The 19,590-nt window shown below is 39.8% G+C and overlaps 1 pseudogene; it reads left to right on the top strand.

The window, feature by feature from the left end:
• Window positions 1-744: 744 nt before the first annotated feature.
• The window catches only part of LOC138810000 (biliverdin reductase A-like), a 36,843-nt pseudogene continuing 17,997 nt past the window's right edge, over window positions 745-19,590 (top strand).

Genomic DNA, 19,590 nt, shown 5'->3' with positions numbered 1-19,590 from the left:
CTGGCTCTTTCTGTTTATGTGTATTGAGGAATTGAACCCAGGTCTTCATGTTTGCTAGGCAAGCTCTCTACCACTAAGGCACATTCCCAGCCCCAGTCTTTATGGGTCAAGTAAAAATACACTTAGCCAGGTGCTGATGGTTCAGACCAGTAATCCTTCCTACTTAGAAGGCTGAGATCTGAGGACTGAGGTTTGAAGCCAGCCCAGGCAGAAAAGTCTGTGAGACTCATCTCCAATTATCTAGCAAAAAGCTGTAAGTGGAACTATGACTTAAATTTTAAAGCATCAGCCTTGAGTGAAAAAGACAAAAACAAAAATAAAAAAACAGGCAAGAACACTAGGCTCAGTTCAAGCCACAATTTTGACCTGCCAAAAGAAGTAAATTAAAAAGATTGTTTAAAGCCTATTATAATATGTCAACACTAAGGAATTTGATTTTATAGAGAAAAAGAATCAATGCTGTATACAGCAAAATAAGACCTGAGTTACAATTAATGAAATGTTAACATACATCTTAAATGGTAAACCGCTGTAATATAAATTATCTTTTCTCTCACTGCTCCTCTTAGAAACGTTTTACATCTTCCTCTTCTGTCAATGAAACACTAGGAAACTTATTTTTATTTTTGAGATAGCAGTGTCACCGTACACAGGTGAGGGTTTGTGATGTTTTCCTTTAAATGTAGGGAGTCTTCACTTATGGTCCTAGACTTTGATGGCAAAATAAGAACTTCTGGACAAGTCATGATGGTAAGAAAACATGGTGGAGTTTTATTGAGTAAGTAAGCAAGCAAGCAAACAGACAAAACACAGACAGACAGATAAACAGAAGGGCAGGAGCACACTATAAAAAAGTGTGGGTGCTCTCCTACGGAGAGAGACACAGGTCATTGGCTGTTTAGGGGCATTTATATGGTAAAGGGATGGGGGTCTGGATTCAAAGTTGTACAAAGCTAGGTGTTTTATCTTTGCTGTAATTACTCCCAGTGTTACTTTCTGGGTTTCTGGATGTTTTGGGGTATTTCTTCCAGGTGAGAATACATCCTGCCACAACACAGGTCCTTTTCCTTGAGATAAGGAAGGTGTCTTGTTATCTGCATTTTGGGTAGGAGGTTGCTTAAGTATTGGGGGGAGCGTTTTTCTCAGGAAGGCATACATCCTTACAGACAAGGTGTTGATTCTTGGTGTGAGAAATGCATCCTTCAGGAAGGAATGCATCTTGTTGTCTCTCTTTGAAGAAAAGATGGTACTTCTATGTTTCTAAATACCATATTTCTGAGGCCTTATTTTCCTCAAGTTTATCCTGTTTCAGCAGAATCACTATGGTGTCCATGCTGGCTCCAAACTCAAGCAATCCTCCTAATAGCCCCAAAATAACTGGGCCTGCAGTATAAGTCTCTTGGCCTGGTTCAGGAAGTTTCCTTCACATACATTTTCCATTATATACTAAAGTTATAAACAACGAACCAGGGACCAATGCAGCAATAGTTAGGGAAGTTTCCTTGACCTGCTGGTTTATCTACTTGGAAATTTGCAAAAATTTGATAAACTCATGATGGCATGCACCTATCACTTCTCTAGTATGTGTGAGCAGGCCTGCCTAAATTACATAGGAGATTGTTTTAGAATTAAAGCCTGACCTTTAATTCACATCCCCAAACATAGCTGGATGTAAGGCCAAGCAGGCCCTGTGCAGACATCTGCCTACCTCCCTGTGGTACCTAGGTAACTGGGACACCTGGGACACCTGGAAGCAGTCACCACCCCCTCCTCAGAAGTCACATCTTGGGCAGCCCCCTTTCTCCCCTCTCCACGGACTGTTGGGAGGGTCCCAGACCCTGAGGTCACATCTGCATTCAGTGTGGCCACACCTGGGCCACACCTTCTCTCCACCCCGGGAAATAAAACTTCTCTGCCTGAATACCATTGTGGTATTCTGGTTCTTAGGCTCCCTAATTAAACCTGCCTATTTAATTTAGCTTTCGCTGGGAAGTCAGGCCTGCTGGTACTGAGGTTGAAATGGTACAGAGCATCTTTGTGTATTGTTGCCAGATTTCAAATGGAAAGCTCAATGAGGCAGTCACTGTTAGGAATTCACAATCTCTCAGAGGAAAGCCAGGATTTTAGGAAATACTTTCACTCACTAGGCTCAGACAGGGAGCTTAAGGTCCCCACTCAGCCCTAGCAGCCTAAGAATCTCCACCCAATATGCGCACTTCCACCTGTATGGGGCAGCGCATAGTGGAAAATGTAGTCTCCCCTCAGGGACAGAACCTTTAGATGGGCTCTTCCAGGCTCCTTCTGTGCGTGCGCCTCGGCGCCCACTCGCGGTGTTTTCTGCTCTGGAGTTCCAGTTTCTGGAGCCTTGCCATGCTCTTGGGAAGTTTCTGAAGTAATGTTTAGCATGCTGAGTGTTGCAGTCAGGGTGGCAAGAGGCCCCGCCGTGCCTGGCGAACCTGGGGACCTGAAATGTGAGTGGATGGCAGGCAGGCAGGAAAACGGGCTGCAGGCGGCAGCTGGAGCCGGGCGGGTAGCCTGGAGGCTCCACGCACTGCCGGTCCCTCCGGTCTGGGTGACTGTGCCTGGGGTCGTGATTGCTTTGTCAGAGTCGGTTCTGCCAGAATCAGTGTCCTTCCAGGTGCCGGAACCTAGCTGGCTCGGGAAGGTTCGCGGGCAGGCTAGAAGGTTGTGCAGACTAGGAGAGCTGGGGAGGCCTGCACTTCTGTTCCACGCCTGATTCTGCTGTGAGCCAGTGTGATGACATCATTTGTCCAGCTGAACGATGGACGAGTCACAATTCTAGTGAGGTTGTGAAGGGTGTGCTGGCCGAGTCATGTGCTATGGCAGTTGTGTTGGTGGGGTTCTGTGTTGTTTCTTGTGGGACATTTCTAGTCCCCTTCTGGGAGCTGTAGCCTCTTAACACTCCTGGCTCCAGTTCACACATGTTTGTACACGACTGGCTGATGGACCTGTATTCCTTGGAATTAAGTAAGCGTGGCAGATTCGAAGGAGGGCAGATTCTGAACAGGAGTGTGCATCCTGAAAGAACACTGTCCTTGTGAACACTCACTAGCCCTAAAGAGCAGAGGCAGAGAAGCACTAGAACGGGAAGATCTGGTTAGCCTCCCTTGCCCTAGCAATGATTGATTCAACTTTCCAGAGCACAAGATTCACGTGGTACAACTTTCTCCAAAGCTTTGAAGCACTCCAACTTTGAGAGGAAAGAGGTGAGCTGGACCAAGGAATAAGCCAGAGCTGAATTATCAGAGGGGATAGCAGGCTACGGTTTGGAGTGGAGAGATATCTTGTCACACCTGGAAGAATCTGTCTCTACAAGTACCTTCATCCCAGTCTCTCTGATTCAATCTAACCCCACTATTATAGCTAGAATACAAGCTCTCCCAAATGTATCTTGTTATTAAATGTGCCATCTAGAGATATGCTGGTACTTGCTTTTACCTAATGATTTTTCTGGCAATTCAGGAAATGCTCGCTAAGGATCTTATGCTTTAAAACAAAAATGACAAATCACAATTTAAGGTGATGTATACTGTTTAATGTTATATGGTTTTTAGATGTTAAGTATCCTGAAGATTTAGCTAGTGTTACCCATTTAGTTACAAAAGAAGTACTTTTTTCACTTTGGGGATTTTTTGGGGGGACAGGAGTGATAGAAGTCAATATAGCACATACTTTGCTTGAAATATGCTGCTCTTATTTCTTATGCTCAGCACTTCCTGTAGCTTTTGTGACTTAAAAATATTACTAACATGAACATTTTCCATGTTAAATATGTTCTTGAAATAGTACAAACTCTGCAGTACAATAATGAACTTATTTCCCATTACTTAAACAAGGCTGAGTGCTGGTGGTCACGCCTGTAATCCTAGCTACTCAGGAGGCTGAGATCTGAGGATCACGGTTCAAGGCCAGCTTGGGCAGGAAAGACCGTGAGACTCTTATCTGCAATGAACCACCAGAAAACTGGAAGTGGCACTGTGGCTCAAGCAGTAGAGCACTTGCCTTGAGTTCAAGAGCTCATGGACAGTGCCCAGGCCCAGAGTTGACGCCCCATGACTGACAAATAAATAAGTAAATAAATAAGACTAAATATACTTCTGTTCCACCCCAGTGCAACTTCCTCTTTTAAGTGGAGATTATATTTTCAAACAAATTCTGTAATATGAAACTTTACATTTTTTGGTGTAGGAATGTACAAAATTCAATACAAAAAAAAAGAAAACCATGAAACCTATGAAAATTCCAGTTTCATCATTGAGACTTTCAGTCTATAGCAAATTTATTTTATGTTTTTTAAAGTAAAAAATTTTATTAGGGTGCAGAAAAAGTTAAAACTAAAATGCACACATTGCTTCTTATTTTTTCTTTTTTATTCTTTCTTTTTATTCTTTTTTTTTTCTTTTTTTGTGGGGCTTGAACTCTGGGCCTGGGTGCTATCCCTGAGTTCTTCAGCTCAAGGCAAGTGCTCTATCACTTGAGCCACAGTGCCATTTGTGGTTTTCTGATGGTTAATTGGGGATAAGAGTCTCATGTACTTTCCTGACCAGGCTGGTTTTGAACTGGAATCCTCAGATCTCAGCCTCAGCTAGAATTACAAGGATGGGCCACCCATGACTGGTATACATTCTTTCTTTTTTTTTTTTTTTTTGTCGGTCATGGGGCTTGAACTCTGGGCCTGGGCGCTGTCCCTCAGCTCTTCAGCTCAAGGCGAGCGCTCTACCACTTAAGCTACAGCGCCACTTCTGGTTTTCTGGTGGTTCATTGGAGATAGGAGTCTCACAGTCTCTCCTGCCCGGGCTGGCTTTGAACCTCGATCCTCAGATCTCAGCCTCCTGAGTAGCTAGGATTACAGGCGTGAGCCACCAGCGCCCAGCCTGGTATACATTCTTTCTTAATGATTCACATAGTCTTTACTAACAGCAACAACTTCAATGAATTCTCCATAATTGACTTTCATGATGATTTGCATTTTTCATTCATGTGGCTGAAAAGTTCACTTCATTTTATTTCAACAGTTTGTCTCCTGCATAATTTTGTTAAAAACAAACAAATTTAAAAAATAGCCAGTGCTGGTGGCTCACGCCTACTCAGGAGGCTGAGGTATGAGGATCATAGTTCAAAGCCAGCCCGAGCAGGAAAGTCTATGAGACTCTTATCTCCAATTAACCACCAGAAAGCCAGAAGTGGCACTGTGGCTCAAGTGGTAGAGCACTTGCCTTGAGCACAAAGAAGCTCAGGGCCTGAGTTCAAGCTCCAGAACTAGCAAAAAAAAAAAAAAAAAAAAAGAGTTAATCTAAATTTAGTGCAAATTTATCTCGAATTTGTCTCTGGATTTTCTGATGTGAGAAAAAGTAGTTACAATTGTTACATGATCCACTGACACCCAGGAGGTAAGCATGCTAACTTCTTATGGAATGCAAAGATTTGCTGGCCATTGGTCTGAAATCTCATCCTCAGGAACCATATATTAACTATCTTAATGATGTTAAAATGTGTTAGTGACATTTTTCTGGAGCTATTGAATTATGTGGTCCCAAACTTCTTTGAATGTTTGAGAGACCTGAGAAAGCCATTAAATGACTGTCCACACATAACCCTTGGCTGGTGTGTATTTTCTGTAAGGAGTGCAACAGACTGCATAGAGTTGCATGTTGTTTCAAAAGCTCATTAGTCCCTTAAATTATAGTCAAACCCCTTGACTGCTTTTCAGTGTTGTTCTTACTTGAACTTATAATATAATTGATGATGTAATCTATGGCCTGTTTAGAAATCTTTCTTCTCCAAATCCTCTCTCATGGACCTCTTCTTCTTACTCTTCAGTTTTCCTTGTCTTAGGATACTCTAAATTTACTTTCTCTTACACCATATATAGGAAACCTGCTACCTTCCATAAAGTTATCAACTGCAATGAAATGGATTTCTCCTTCTTGCATCCTCTGTTAGGTTTGGCCTCATTTAATATGATGCTGCTTTTTGATTTGCTCTTCTCACATTATTTTACTATTTTCATTGGTTGGGTCTATAAGAATAGGAGGTGATGGTTCTTGCATACAATACAGGGACTTGGTTTATTGCATTAGAAATGTGACTGTTCACATACCTAAAGGACATTTATTCAGTAATAATGTTTGGGCCCTCAGGAACTCTGCTTTTAGCTAATATTTGTGGCAACATCTCCTTAGGACTCAACTGGGGGAAAGTGTTCAGGAGTTAGTGGGACACATTTGTAATACAGTCAATGATATACAAAGGATAAAATCAAGAGGCACAGAATCTAATAATTTCTATCTTTTTCCTGTATATTTATTAGTAATTTCATTTGAAGTTTGTATTATATCATTGAATTTCCAGCTAAATATCACTTAACATGTTTTCAAATTCTCTCTCTCTCCCTCTCTCTTTTGCTTCCAGACCTAGGACTTGAACTCATGACTGGGCACTGTCCTTAATACTCTCCCATTTGAGCCATAGCTCCACTTGCAGCTTTTTGTTGCTTAATTGGAATTAAGGGTCTCATGGACATTCCTGCCTGGGCCGAATTCAAACTGTAACTCTCAGATCTCAGCCTCCTGACTTGCCATGATTGCAGATGTGAGCCACCTGTTTTTCTTTTTTCTTTGTAATTTCTATTAATTACTTAAAGTCAGTAAGGAAAATAGGTATATATGTACATAGTATATTTTAAGCTAATTTATATAACTTAATATTTGTCACATTAGTTTTTTACCGTAAATTTGAAGACAAGTTTGCTGTATAGTCCAAGATTTTCTAGAACTTGATATATAGCATAGGCTGTTTAGTAATCTTGCCTCAAACTCCCATATTCTTGGATTTTAGGTGTTTGTTACCATACCTGGCTCATTAACCATTGTTATTATTATTGTCTGAGACCTGGGCTTGTGCAACCTCCTTTTCCATCCATCCGTATTTCCATCTTCCCTATACAAAGCTGTACATATTCATGAAACATGCAGTTCCCACTTCTCTCTACCCTAGTCTCTTAGAACCATCATTCTGGTTTTTGTCTCTATGAGTTTGTTGACCCTGGGAACCTCAGTAAAGGAAATTCTACCATAGCTATTCTTTGTGTATGTATGTGAGAGAGAGAAAAAAAAAACATGAATGTATGCTAATACTGGCTTCAGAGATTGAACACTATCTTTGAGATTCTTTTGCTCAAGATTAGCACTCTGCCACTTCCACACCACCTTACTTATATCTTTTCTGGTAGTTAACTGTAGAGAAGAGTCTCAGGGATTCTCTTGCCCAGGCTGCCTTCAAATCACAACCCTCAGATCTCAGCTTGCTGAATAGCTAGGAATTCAGGTGTGGGGCACTGGCGCCCAGCCTATCAGCGTTTATTTGTGACTCATTTGATTTATTTAGCTTACTTTATTCAAGATTCATCAGTGTTGTAGCATGTACTAGAATTTCTTTTCTTTTTTTGAAATCATAATTACACTAAATTTTATGTGTTTACTGAATTTTTTATTGTAATTTCAGTCTTGTGAGATAGAGATACTTAATTAAAGTCACAAACACATTCTAACCTTCCTGGGGCAAATTGTCTTTATTGTGGTCTATAAAGTTTGTAAATTCTATGAGCTGTGACAATACAGTTATTTCTTCCACATCGGGTAAGATATACACTTCTTTCCTTTTGTGTCAGCTGTTCCCTCTTTCCTTCTCATTCCCTCTCTCCCATCACTGCCATTGAGTTGATTAGTTCATTTTGGTCAATGTTCAGTGAAGCTGATGGGTCCCACTGTTGTATGGTTTCCCCTGTTTCTGTGTCTTCCTCCTAGTTTCACTCAGATGTGTGCACATATATACAATATATGTGGTCAGCAACATGGGGTCATTTAGTAATGATAGGACCAGATGAGTGGAGGTCCTTTGTTTCTCGAGTCTTGTTTACTTTGTCGTATCTCCTTACATTTTGGATTTAACATCCACATATCAGGGAGACCATGTACCATTTGTCTCTTTGCTCTTGGCTTACCTCGCTCAACATGATTCCTTCTAGCTCCATCCATTTCCCTGCAAATGCCATTATTTTGTCATTTCTAATGGCTAGATAATATAACATTGTATATAGGTACCACAATTTTTGGATCCATTCATCTGTAGTGGGGCATCTGGGTTGTTTCCATATCCTAGCTATTTGTTTACTGTATTTTTAAGTCTATTAATGTATGAGTGGTTTGCTTCTGTCTTTTGATTATTGTGAGTAGTTACTATAAAATGATCTTCCCAATACCTGTTCAAACCCCTGCTTTCTCTTTGGTTGGATACAAAACTAGAACCACTGAGCCATATTCCTGAGTATTTGTATATACAGTTCTTTCTTTCAGCATCTTTGGCCACTTTGAATTCCTTCCAGAAATCTACCAATTTAGTATTTTCTACATCTTTCCCAATATTTATCATATTTTTGAGTTTTTTGGTAGGTCATGGGGCTTGAACTCTGGGCCTGGGCACTGTTCCTGAGCTCTTCAGCTCAAGGCTAGTACTCTACCACTTGAGCCACAGTGCCACTTCTGGTTTTCTGGTGGTTAATTAGAGATAAGAGTCTGAGGCTTTTCCTGCCCAGGCTGGCTTTAAACCATGATCCTCAGATCTCAACCTCTTGAGTAGCTAGGATTACAGGCGTGAGCTACTGGCACCCGGCATCATTTTTAATGTTATATATTTGAACTTGTCTGGCTTTTGTTCTATGCACTTTTGGTGTTATATGCAAGAAATAAGTGTCAAAGTTAATTTCATGAACCTTTTTCCTCCCTCATACTGTTTTTCACTTCCCTTCCCTCTGGTATTAAATCTATTTCCCTGCCTTTTTTTCTCTTTTTTTTTTTTTTCTCAGACAGGACTTTCTGGGTTTCCTTGATTGCTCTCTAACTGATAAGCTTAAATAATAGTCCTACCTCAGCCTCCCACCATATCTGATGATTTCTTCTTTCTTTTTCCAGTTTGTTTTTTCTGACCATGAAAGGTTTTCTTGAAAAAGGAAATAGTAAGTACAGCCCACCTCCAAGGAGGAATTTGCTTTCACCCAAAGGTGGAGATATTGAGTTTGTGGCCACCATGAATAAACAATAAATGCCAATATTACAATACATTTTTGTTCCAGACCCATTCTAATTTTTCTGCAAGATTTTTGAATCATAGATTGTTAGAAATATATCATGTAATAATAATATATTTACAATTTGTGGTTTTGCTTAGAGATTCATTTTCATTTTCAGTGTGTTTTGGCAAGTGTAACACACAATGCTTGATGAACAACAGTGAGGTCAAGACAATGTTATCCATGTGTGTGTTCCTGCTGTTTTTTTTTTTTTGGTTTGGTTGTTCTATTGGTAATTAAAAGAAGTATTAATTATCCAATTGTAATGTTTGATTTAAAAACAATCTCTTCAATTCCATTGCTTTTGTTACATGTTTTGGGAGACTTTGTTTTAAGCATATACCTTGTTCTATTCTGATGTATGATCTGTGTGCTATTATTATGAAGCTAGGATTACAGGCATGAGCCAGAACCCAGCTTAGTGTTACTTTGTTTTTTTTCTTTTTTCTTTATTTTTTTAATTGTGAAAATACCATACAGAGGGGTTACAATTACCTGGACACTGTGTTTTGTAGATCTGCTAATGTAGTATGCAACTCTTGTAATTGCATGACAGAGCTCTGTATAGCTTAGATTCTAGGCATCTTTGTCTATAGTTGATGCCTTTAGTGCAGATCATTGGGTCCTTGGAAGGTAATTTGTAACTTATTGTCTCTTGCTAGCAGTAAAAGCATTTCTTGATTGATAAGGGAAACCTTGTATTAGTAATTAATGTTAGTATAGAGGTAGATAGTTCTACTTTGACTTTTCTTTCCCATACTGCATAGATAACAGAGCAAGCTTCAACCATTTTATGTAAGACAGAAACATACATGTAGAAGAATGGAATCCTCAGACTTGGTTTTCTCATGACTCAGGGCTAATAACTTTTTGAAATATAACATTACAGGGGTTGGTATTCTTTGAGGATGTGTCTGTGGACTTCAGCTGGGAGGAGTGGAAAGACCTGGATGATGCTCAGAGGACCCTGTATAAGGATGTAATGCTGGAGATCTATAGCAACCTGGTGTCCTTGGGTGAGCAAAGGTCACATCAATTCCCAGGAACAAGGGCTTTCTTCTTGATAGATAGATGAACATGTATCAGATTTAATGCTATTTATTTATTTATCGATCCAGTCCTGGGGCTTCAGGTCAGGGTCAGGGCACTGTTCCTGGGCTTCTTTTGCTCAAGGCTATCACTCTACTACAAGGCCAGTTCTGGCCTTTTCTGTTTATATGGTACTGAGGAATCAAACCCAGGGCTTCATGCATGCTAGACAAGCATTCTGCCACTAAGACACATTCCCAGCCCTTTAATGCTATTTAGATATTATCTTCTAGTCTTTGAGGACCATTATGTCCCCATAACAGAAAGTTCAATTTGGTTGCACAACTCCTGAAGCCAAACCTCTTGTCATTCCTCAAGCTGTTGAGTGAGTAGTCTGGTGAAAGTTCTATATTACTTTCCAATAACAGGGCACTATGTTACCAAATCTGAGTTAATTATGATGCTGGAGCAAACAACAGAGCCATAGATGGGAGAAGAACTCTCAGAATAGAACTCACCAGTTGATTCAGTGGATTCTGGATAGGGAGGTTGTGAAGATCAGAGCCAGTGTGGCTGTGCTGAACTGTTCTCAACAGTTTCCACAGCTTCCACATGTGAGGGCAGCTCCTATCATGCATTGTATGTCTGCCTTAAGTAGTCTTCATCGGTGCCTCCTGTATAAATCTACCTCCCCATTTTTGTTTCTTTAAGTCTTACTAAGACTCCAGTCACTTTCTGACTCATAGAATTTCTTCTTGGTTAGTTTTTGTATATTTTCAGTTGCTTTTTGACCATCCATTTCTACAGTCTTTTCCCATAAGCATTTATTAATAATTCATGTATTTCTTCAATGCTTGTTAGTTGAATAATTCACATGTGTTGGTATATTTGTGCTAATATACACCAAACATATTTCCTGTTAAAGAACTTATACTATTTTTAGAACAAAAGAAAACCCCCAAACCAAATATGTTTAGTTGTAAGATGAGATCCACAAAGATAGGTTTACCTGGATGAGACAGAGAAAATATATAGATGAGAGATATTATTTACTTAGAGATAATTTAATTTTAATGTGACACTTTTCCAAAGTTGATATCTAGTATATAGGTTGAAATACGATGTTATAAAGTACACATCACTATTGGAGACATGAATTTGGAAATCAGCAATTTAAAATCAAAAGCACATACTTATGGAGGTCAACTATAGAATTGGTGAGAAATGAGAAAATAGGTTCAGGAGAAGCCTTCTCTACTAGGTTGCAGTAGAGAGGCCATAGTTATGTACTTCCTATTAACAGGGCACTGTGTTCCTAAACCTGAAGAGATTGTGAAGCTGGAGCAAGGGGCAGAGCCATGGCTGGGAGAAGCCCCAGACAGGAGTATCACAGGTGAGTCAGCATTTGCTGGACATGGATGTTGAAAAGAGCAGACCTCAGAAGATGTGACTTTCTTGAGATGTTCATTCACATCCCTGATCTGCATTTCTGTGTTGCTGGTTCTTTCCAGCAGGTCCTGGGGCAATGGATGAAGACATGCACTAATCTCTTAAAAACACCACGAGAGAAGGAATGAATTTAACTGAGAGATATGACTTAACAGAAAATGTTTCCCCTTTTTCTGCTTCTATATGGTCAGATTTTTTAAAATATATATATATATATATATATTATTGTAAAGAAACTGTATAGAGGGGTTACAGTTATATGCGTAAGGTAATGAGTACATTTCCTATCAAGCATAGTCACTACTCCCTCCTTTGTTTTTCCCCTACCATCCCTTCCCTCCGGACCTCCTCAAACACCCCCCCTCCACCTCCCCCACCCCTCCCCACCCCAGCCAAGTTGTAAAGTTCATTTTCAACATAATGTCTTGTACATCTCATTGTTACAGTGGGTCAACCTGTATCCTTATTTCAACATTTTGTTATTTCCCTTCAGATTTTTTTTAACCAGGACTAGTTTAAGGGAATTGCAGGAACAGAACAATAGGGAATATTCTAAGCACTAAAAAACCAGATATCAGAAGGCAGTAAGATAAGTGCTCAAGGCACATTTCCTTTTATTGACAGGATTATTCCAGCGGATTAGACAGCCATAATCCTGTGTTTACTCCAACACAGGTTAAAGACTCTTTCATCCATCAGTTTTCTGCCAGCATCAGCCATTCTCCAAGTACTCATAGTTCTCACAGAACCCTAAGGTCCCTACACTGGGTGGGGCAGAGAAGTTGTTCTTTAGACTCAATGCCAAGCGAGCCAACAGTTCATTTGGAACATCCTAAAATCTGTGAGTGAGTATTTAAGGTTTACATTTAAGTTTTACATTTCTCATATGTCTTTGTGGAAAGCATCCTAAAAGAAAAGAGAAAATGAAAAACTTACAGGAGACCTGTTTTGTGTTGATCCTGAAGCCAGAAGGTACCAGGAACTAAGGAGGACAGCAGCAGATTTGCAGGCCTCAGATAAGTGAGAAAAGGTTTCTCAAAGGTGGAACACAAACCTGGGATTCAGAACTGAGGCTTTTAAGTGAAGATAACATGCCCAATTTGAGGGGCTAGTGTCTCCCATGTAGGCTGTGGTTCTGGGAGACAACTCTATGAAAATAGCAATTTGAAAGACATTTTGTAGAACATAGAGAAGAAAAGACTTGAAAATCCCCATAGATGCCAACTAGAATTTTCAGGGAGAAGTTAAGAGTTCGTAAAACATAAACATATATCCTCCCTCTCAAGCACCTCTCCTAGTGAGGTCACAGGCAATTTATCCTTTTATACATCTCTAAAAACATGTCTAAGCTCAGAGAACCGATCTCAATTCCAGTAGGAAAGTAGTACAAAATACCCATAATTGGTGCAAAACAAAATGAACCAAAAATCTTCTCTAAAATAAAGGAAAAAAGGAAGGTAAATAAATATCAGATTTTGTATACTTAGCTGAAAAGCACTAGTAGTCAATTTTTGAGTATTTTGACTAAATATTTCCTCTGATATTAAAACAGAGACTAAAATGTAAAGAACCAGAGAAGAACATGACTATATCAGTATTTGTTAAGTAACTCCTTAGGGAGAAATGCATACAGTTCTCATAAATCCATTCCTAGTGCTATTATTTCTGAATCTTTAATAAGTAGGGTGAGAGGAAATGTCTTTACCTTTACATGAGTAGTCTCTAAGAAATGCTTGGATGCTATCATGATTTTATTCTTCTTTTTTGGTAAACATTTTAGATGTCCAGCAAGTAGTTGGCTTCATTGAAATGTGCCAGAAAATTCCAGACAGACATCTGTTACAAGTTGTGATCACCAATAGCAACACAGTGGAGGAAAAAGTTAGGCTTTTTAGGTATATAAAACAGAGGAAATCCTTTTACTATAAACCAGACCTCACTGTACAGGAAGAAACTCACACAGAAGAGGTACCCTATGAATGTAATGACTGTAATTACCAGAAACCAGACTTCAGCAGGCCTCAGAGAACTCACACAAGAGAAAAATCACATGAATCTAATACATGTGGAAAATCTTTCAAGCAAAACTCATACCTCAGTGTGTATCAGAGAAGACACACAGGCGAGAAATCTTACGAATGTAACACATGTGAAAAGTCTTTCAACTGGAAATCACAGATCAGTGTGCATCAGAGAACATACAGGAGAGAAGCCGTATGAATGTAACACAGATGTCTTATCTCCTCAAGCATCAGGGCACACACACATACACACACACACTCACGAGAGAGAAACCATATGAATGTACCACATGTGGAAAGTGTTCATCCTCCCCATGCATCAGAGCACACACACAGGGAAGAAACCTTATGAATGGAATACATGTGGAAAGTCTTTTGTCTATAAGTCAAACCTCAATATGCATCAGAAAATACACATAGGGGAGAAACCTTATGAATGTAACACATGTGGAAAGTCTTACAGATGGATATCACATCTCTGCATGCATTAGAGCACACACACGGGAGAAACCTTATGAATGTAACACATGTGAAAGTCTTTCAGACAGATGTCATATCTCCACAGGCGTCAACACACAGGGGAGAGAACACACACAGGGGAGAAACCTTATGAATGAATGAAACACATGTGGAAAGTTTTTCAGCCATCAATCAAATCTCAGTAAGCATCAGAGCACACATACAAGAGAGAAATCTTATGAATGTAACACATGTGGAATGTCTACTACAAGTTCCACCTCAGTGTGCATCAGAGAACACACACAGCCAGAAATCAAGTCTCTGAAATGATCAGAGAATCCACAAATGAGAGAAACCTTATGAATGTAAAAAAAAAATGTGGAAAGTTTCTCAAGCACAACTCAGCTTTCACTAAGCATCAGAGATGCCATATGAATTTAAGACATGTGGAAAGTATTTCAGATGGATATCAAATCTACACAGGCATCAGAGCACACTGGAGAGAAATCTTAGGAATGTAACAAATGTGCAAAGTCCTTCTACTACAAGACAAACCTCAATGTTCATCAGAGAACAAACACAGGAAAGAAACCTTATAAATGTAACAATTGTGGAAGGTCTTTCAAGCAGAAGTTTAATCTGAGTGTGCATCAGAGCGTTCACAGAGGAGTGTAACCTTATGAATGTAACAAATGTGGAAAGTCACCTACAAGTCAGATCTTAGCAGACAACAGAATTTACACAGGATAGAACTCAACACCAAATCAGACAGGTGGAAGACTCTAAGAGCTATGAACTTTAGTCTGGGCCACCCTTGACCCCTGTACCTCCTTCATAGACCATCGAAAACTGGAGATGTGGATATAGAGCAGCATACTTTAGCCAAATACCTGATGGAACTGACTATGTTGGACTATGAAATGGTATACCTTTCTCATTAAATTGCAGCTTTGCACTGGAAATAATTCCTCCTCCTCGTCCTCATCCTCGTCCTCCTTCTTTTACCAGTCATGTGATTAGAACTCTGGACCTGAGCTCTGTCTCTGACCTTCTTTTGCTTAAGGTGAGTGCTCTACCACTTGAAGCACAGTGCCATTTCTGGCTTTTTTGAGTAATTTATTGAAGATAAGTTTCATGGAGTTTCCTGCCCAGGATGGCTTCAAACCTTGCAAGATCCCTAGATCTCAGCCTCCTGAGTAGCTAGGATTACAGGAATAAGCCACCAGTGCCTAGCCTGGAGAAATTCTTAGTGAAGGAGAATGGACAATAACTCTTTAGCATTACTTGAAGAAAAAGAGGAATCTCTTTCTGTTATGCACCATCTAGCTAAGAATATACTCATGGTAAATTTGGGGCTGACAAAGAACATGACTCCCAAAACAAGTACATTCATCTAGACATGCCAGGTCAGCAATCTGCCACAACTGGATTCTGCACTAGTTCAAGATTTAACTGCAGCTCTGACAAAGGTGTAACTTGTCAGCTTGAGTTAGAGTACGATGATAATAGCTGCAAACAAAATTGGCACTATGTGCTGCTTGTACATACTATACTATATTTACTGAGTTTTTTTTTTTTTTTTTTTTTTGTCGGTCGTGGGGCTTGAACTCTGGGCCTGGGCGCTGTCCCTCAGCTCTTCAGCTCAAGGCGAGCGCTCTACCACTTGAGCTACAGCGCCACTTCCGGTTTTCTGGTGATTTATTGGAGATAGGAGTCTCACGGTGTCTCCTGCCTGGGCTGGCTTTGAACCTCGATCCTCAGATCTCAGCCTCCTGAGTAGCTAGGATTACAGGCGTGAGCCACCAGCGCCCGGCTATTTACTGAGTTTTTAATGAAGGTTGTAGCCAATTTTACTTTTAATATCTGAACTCATCTAAACATGGTTACTTAGTACTCTAGGGTAACCTGTAAGTCATTTTTTAAAAGGGTATATTGTTAAATTTTTTAATTTAAACTGCTTTCAGGTTACCAGGGACTCCAACTAATGTATATAATTGTCACCTATATGTTTATATAGTTGGTTCTTGTTTCATGTACCTGGATTTTACTTCTAACATGGTGAAGATAAATAAAACTGTTACTACCATGGAGCATAATTGCATGTCAACAAAGTCATTTTGGAGAGCTTCTTGCCTAGTTCTGTTTTCAAAGTCCACCACCTCATCCCTAGTTCACTTGTGTTCAGTTTCTTCAGGTGCTTGTGCTGCCCTGCTTCTGTTACCACCACTTTCTTGAGCTATCAACTCATTTCTTTTATCTTTCTCACTATAAAAATGTGCAGTCTAAATCCAGTTTTCATTTTACAGATTTGTTCTTGTTTATTGGTTAAGAAAACAAACATGATTGTGACATTGGGGTTGGTTAGCAGAACAAGAGTGAAAGAGAAGGATGGAGAAAAGGTTTTAAAATGCATTATGCCTAGGTGAAGATGGCATAAGAAATCTCACTGAAAGCCATTGAGCCACAGGAATACATAGGAACATAAAGAAAGAGAGCGCAATAGAGGAGATTAACCAGACTCGATTATTAAAGCTGCATGTGTGAAATACCATGGTGAAACTTGGTGTGCAACAAATATATTCTAAAGAATGCATGAGAGACAAGTAAAACAGTCTATTTGGAGCTGAGATGAGTGTTAGATGGAAGGACAATGGAGATGATGATTGTTGATGAATATGGTCAAAGTACATTTTTTGTGCTGGTCTTAGGCATTGAAGTCAGGGTTTCAATAAGGCCCCAGACTACGTCTTTTAAATATTTGATTTTTTTAGCACTAAGTGAAGAATCACCTTTATTGAAGGTACAGAATGCAGATTTACTTGGTACCAATTACTCAGATCCCTCAGAGAGACAATTTAATTAAAAATCAACATCGTTTGTTACCTGCCCCCTGGTCATACCTACTTCCTTCAAAAGATGGGGTATTCCCCATTTGTTAGGAAATGGAGAAACTTGGAAAAATTATATTAAATGAAGTAAGCCAGGCCCAAAGAAACATAGGTCCCATGGTTTCCCTTATTTGCAATATCTAGTATATGTATGAGTCAAGCGGAAAAGGTCAGATAATGTGATGTCAGGAAAATGAACCCTTAGATATGTATTTTAATGTTTTTTTCTTTCATGCATGTGTTTCTAACGCATTTATAAGATTATCTCTTTGTTGCTTTGTATGTCCCTCCCCCACAGTATAACCCCTGCTTTCACTATATTTGATGTCAGTATAACTTCTGGAGGAGATGGGGAAAAACCAGTGTTTAAGGATACAGGTGGACCTGTTGCAACAATGAGAAGTACAAGTTGTCATGTCCAAAACGTGCTTTACAACGTCGGTGCGGGGGGGGGGGCGGTGGAAGGGGGGGGAAGGAGAAGGATTGGAAATTGGGGGGAGGGGGGAGGATGGGAAGGGATGGGAAGGGTAAACAAAGGAGGAGTCTGCAATGCTTGGTAAGAAATGTTCGCATTATCCTGCCCATGTAATTGTAACCCCTCTGTACAGTATGTTCACAAATAAAATTAAATTAAAAAAAAAGATGGGGCATTCCTTGGGTCCATTTCTCACACTTCTGAATTTTGTGATTGATGTAATTTTAGAGTTTATCCCTTGCCTTTTTTTTTCCTGTTGGGGATGGGGTTGTGAACTCAGAGCCTGGGTGCTGTCTCTGAGCTTTCTTGCTCCCAACTAGTGCCCTACCACAGTGAATCACAACTCCACTTCCAGTTTTCAGTTGGCTAATTGTAGATAACAGTCTCACAATCTTTCCTGTCTGGGCTTCAAACCATGATCCTCAGATATCAGCCTCCTGAGTAGCTAGGATATAGGTATGAGCCACCAGTAACTGGCTTAACCCTGGGCTTTTAATTTCTATTTCCTTTTTTCAGTAAGCACAACTAATTATTCATGGAAAACTATGTCAAGAGGAAAAAAGAAAAACCTGTAAAGCATGTAAATGAAAAAGATTTAGAGAATCCAGGGTAATTTTTTAAAAAGCCAGATTCTACCAAGTAACTAAAGAGGAGTTCCTGAAAAGCGAATTGAAGTTAGACCTAGAACAACCACTTGTCACAAAAATAATAGCTAAGTCCGTATAATCCTTGAGTGAAACATGAGCCAATGAGCATTTGTTTTATTTAAAGACACATCAAGTCATTCACTGGTTGCTCTTGCTTATAATCCTAGCTATTCCTAAGGCTAAGATGTGAAAAATAATGTCTCAGAGCCAGCCTGGTCAGACAAATCTACAAACAAATCTACAGGACCCCTTATTTCTTTTTTTTTTCTTTTTCTTTTATTGTGAAAATACTGTACAGAGAGGTTACAATCACATGGGCAAGATAATGAGTACATTTCTTATCAAGCATTGTAGCCTCCTCCTTTGTTTCCCCTTCCCATCCCTTCCCATTCTCCACCCGCTCCCCACCCAAATCCCCCCCCAAAGTTGTAAAGTTTGTTTTCGACATAACCACTTGTACTTCTCATTGTTGCAATGGGTCCACCTGTATCCCTATTTAAAAGGACCCTTATTTCTAATTAACAAGATGATGTCAAGAGTAGAAAAGTAGCTCAAATTGAATTGTGCCACCCTGGAGGGAAAAAGTGAAGTGAGAACATGAAGTTCTAAATTCAAGCCCCAGTACCAGAAAATAAAGTCATTTGAAAAGCTTGTGGAAAGTTGCTCCTATATATACTCACTCTCAGAAATTAAACTCTCGGGAAGCTTATCTAGATGTATATTAATCACTGCTTCCTTTCACCTACTCTACTCCAAGAAAATACAGATGATTATGCATTTTCACTAGATTATACATTCTCAGTAGTTATAAGGACCCTGAATGAAAAAGAATAGGAAGAAAAAGCACTAGTCATTTTAAAACTTCAATTAGGGGAATAAATGAACAATTAGCAATATTAGTCCAGAAAAAATGTTGTATTGGATGACACAGAAGGGATACACATATAGAGCCCTTTCATAGGAGGGCATAAGAAAGACCTTCTTAGAGAATGGCCACCAGTGGTGTGTACAAGAGCACTGAAGGAAGGGAGAATGGCAGACCATATAGCTGTTCCAGTCTACTGTGTTGCTAGGAGATTCATATGAGACTAAAGTCACAAGGCCATGGAAGTGATCAATACAAGGAGTCTAACCATAGCTCCCAATACCTGCTCCAGAAGCCAAGTCAGAAAGAAGAACCTCATCAGGGCTGCCCTTGGCAGACACCTTTACTCAGTAAAGATACCAGACCAGTCCCTGTCATTACCACCATCTGTAGATGCAACCATATTCCCAAGGTGGATAGCAGCCAGTTTCCACGAGGTCTTTGTCAACCCTAATTGGAACCAGAGACAGAAGGAAGTGTCACAGTGACCCAATGGTTAGCTGATTCTCATCTTTCTTGTGGAGCCTAGGACTGGGATTCCAAGGCCAAGGCCCTCATCCTCTCCCATTCTGTCCATGCTTAATTTAATGGGGTTCCCTCATCTTTTGC

Source organism: Dipodomys merriami, unplaced genomic scaffold (assembly GCF_024711535.1).
Source record: "Dipodomys merriami isolate MVZ:Mamm:240054 unplaced genomic scaffold, mDipMer1.0.p SCAF_5, whole genome shotgun sequence".
Taxonomy (NCBI): Eukaryota; Metazoa; Chordata; class Mammalia; order Rodentia; family Heteromyidae; genus Dipodomys; species Dipodomys merriami.
Note: the sequence above shows the minus strand (reverse complement) of the source record. Positions and strands in the feature narration are given on the sequence as shown.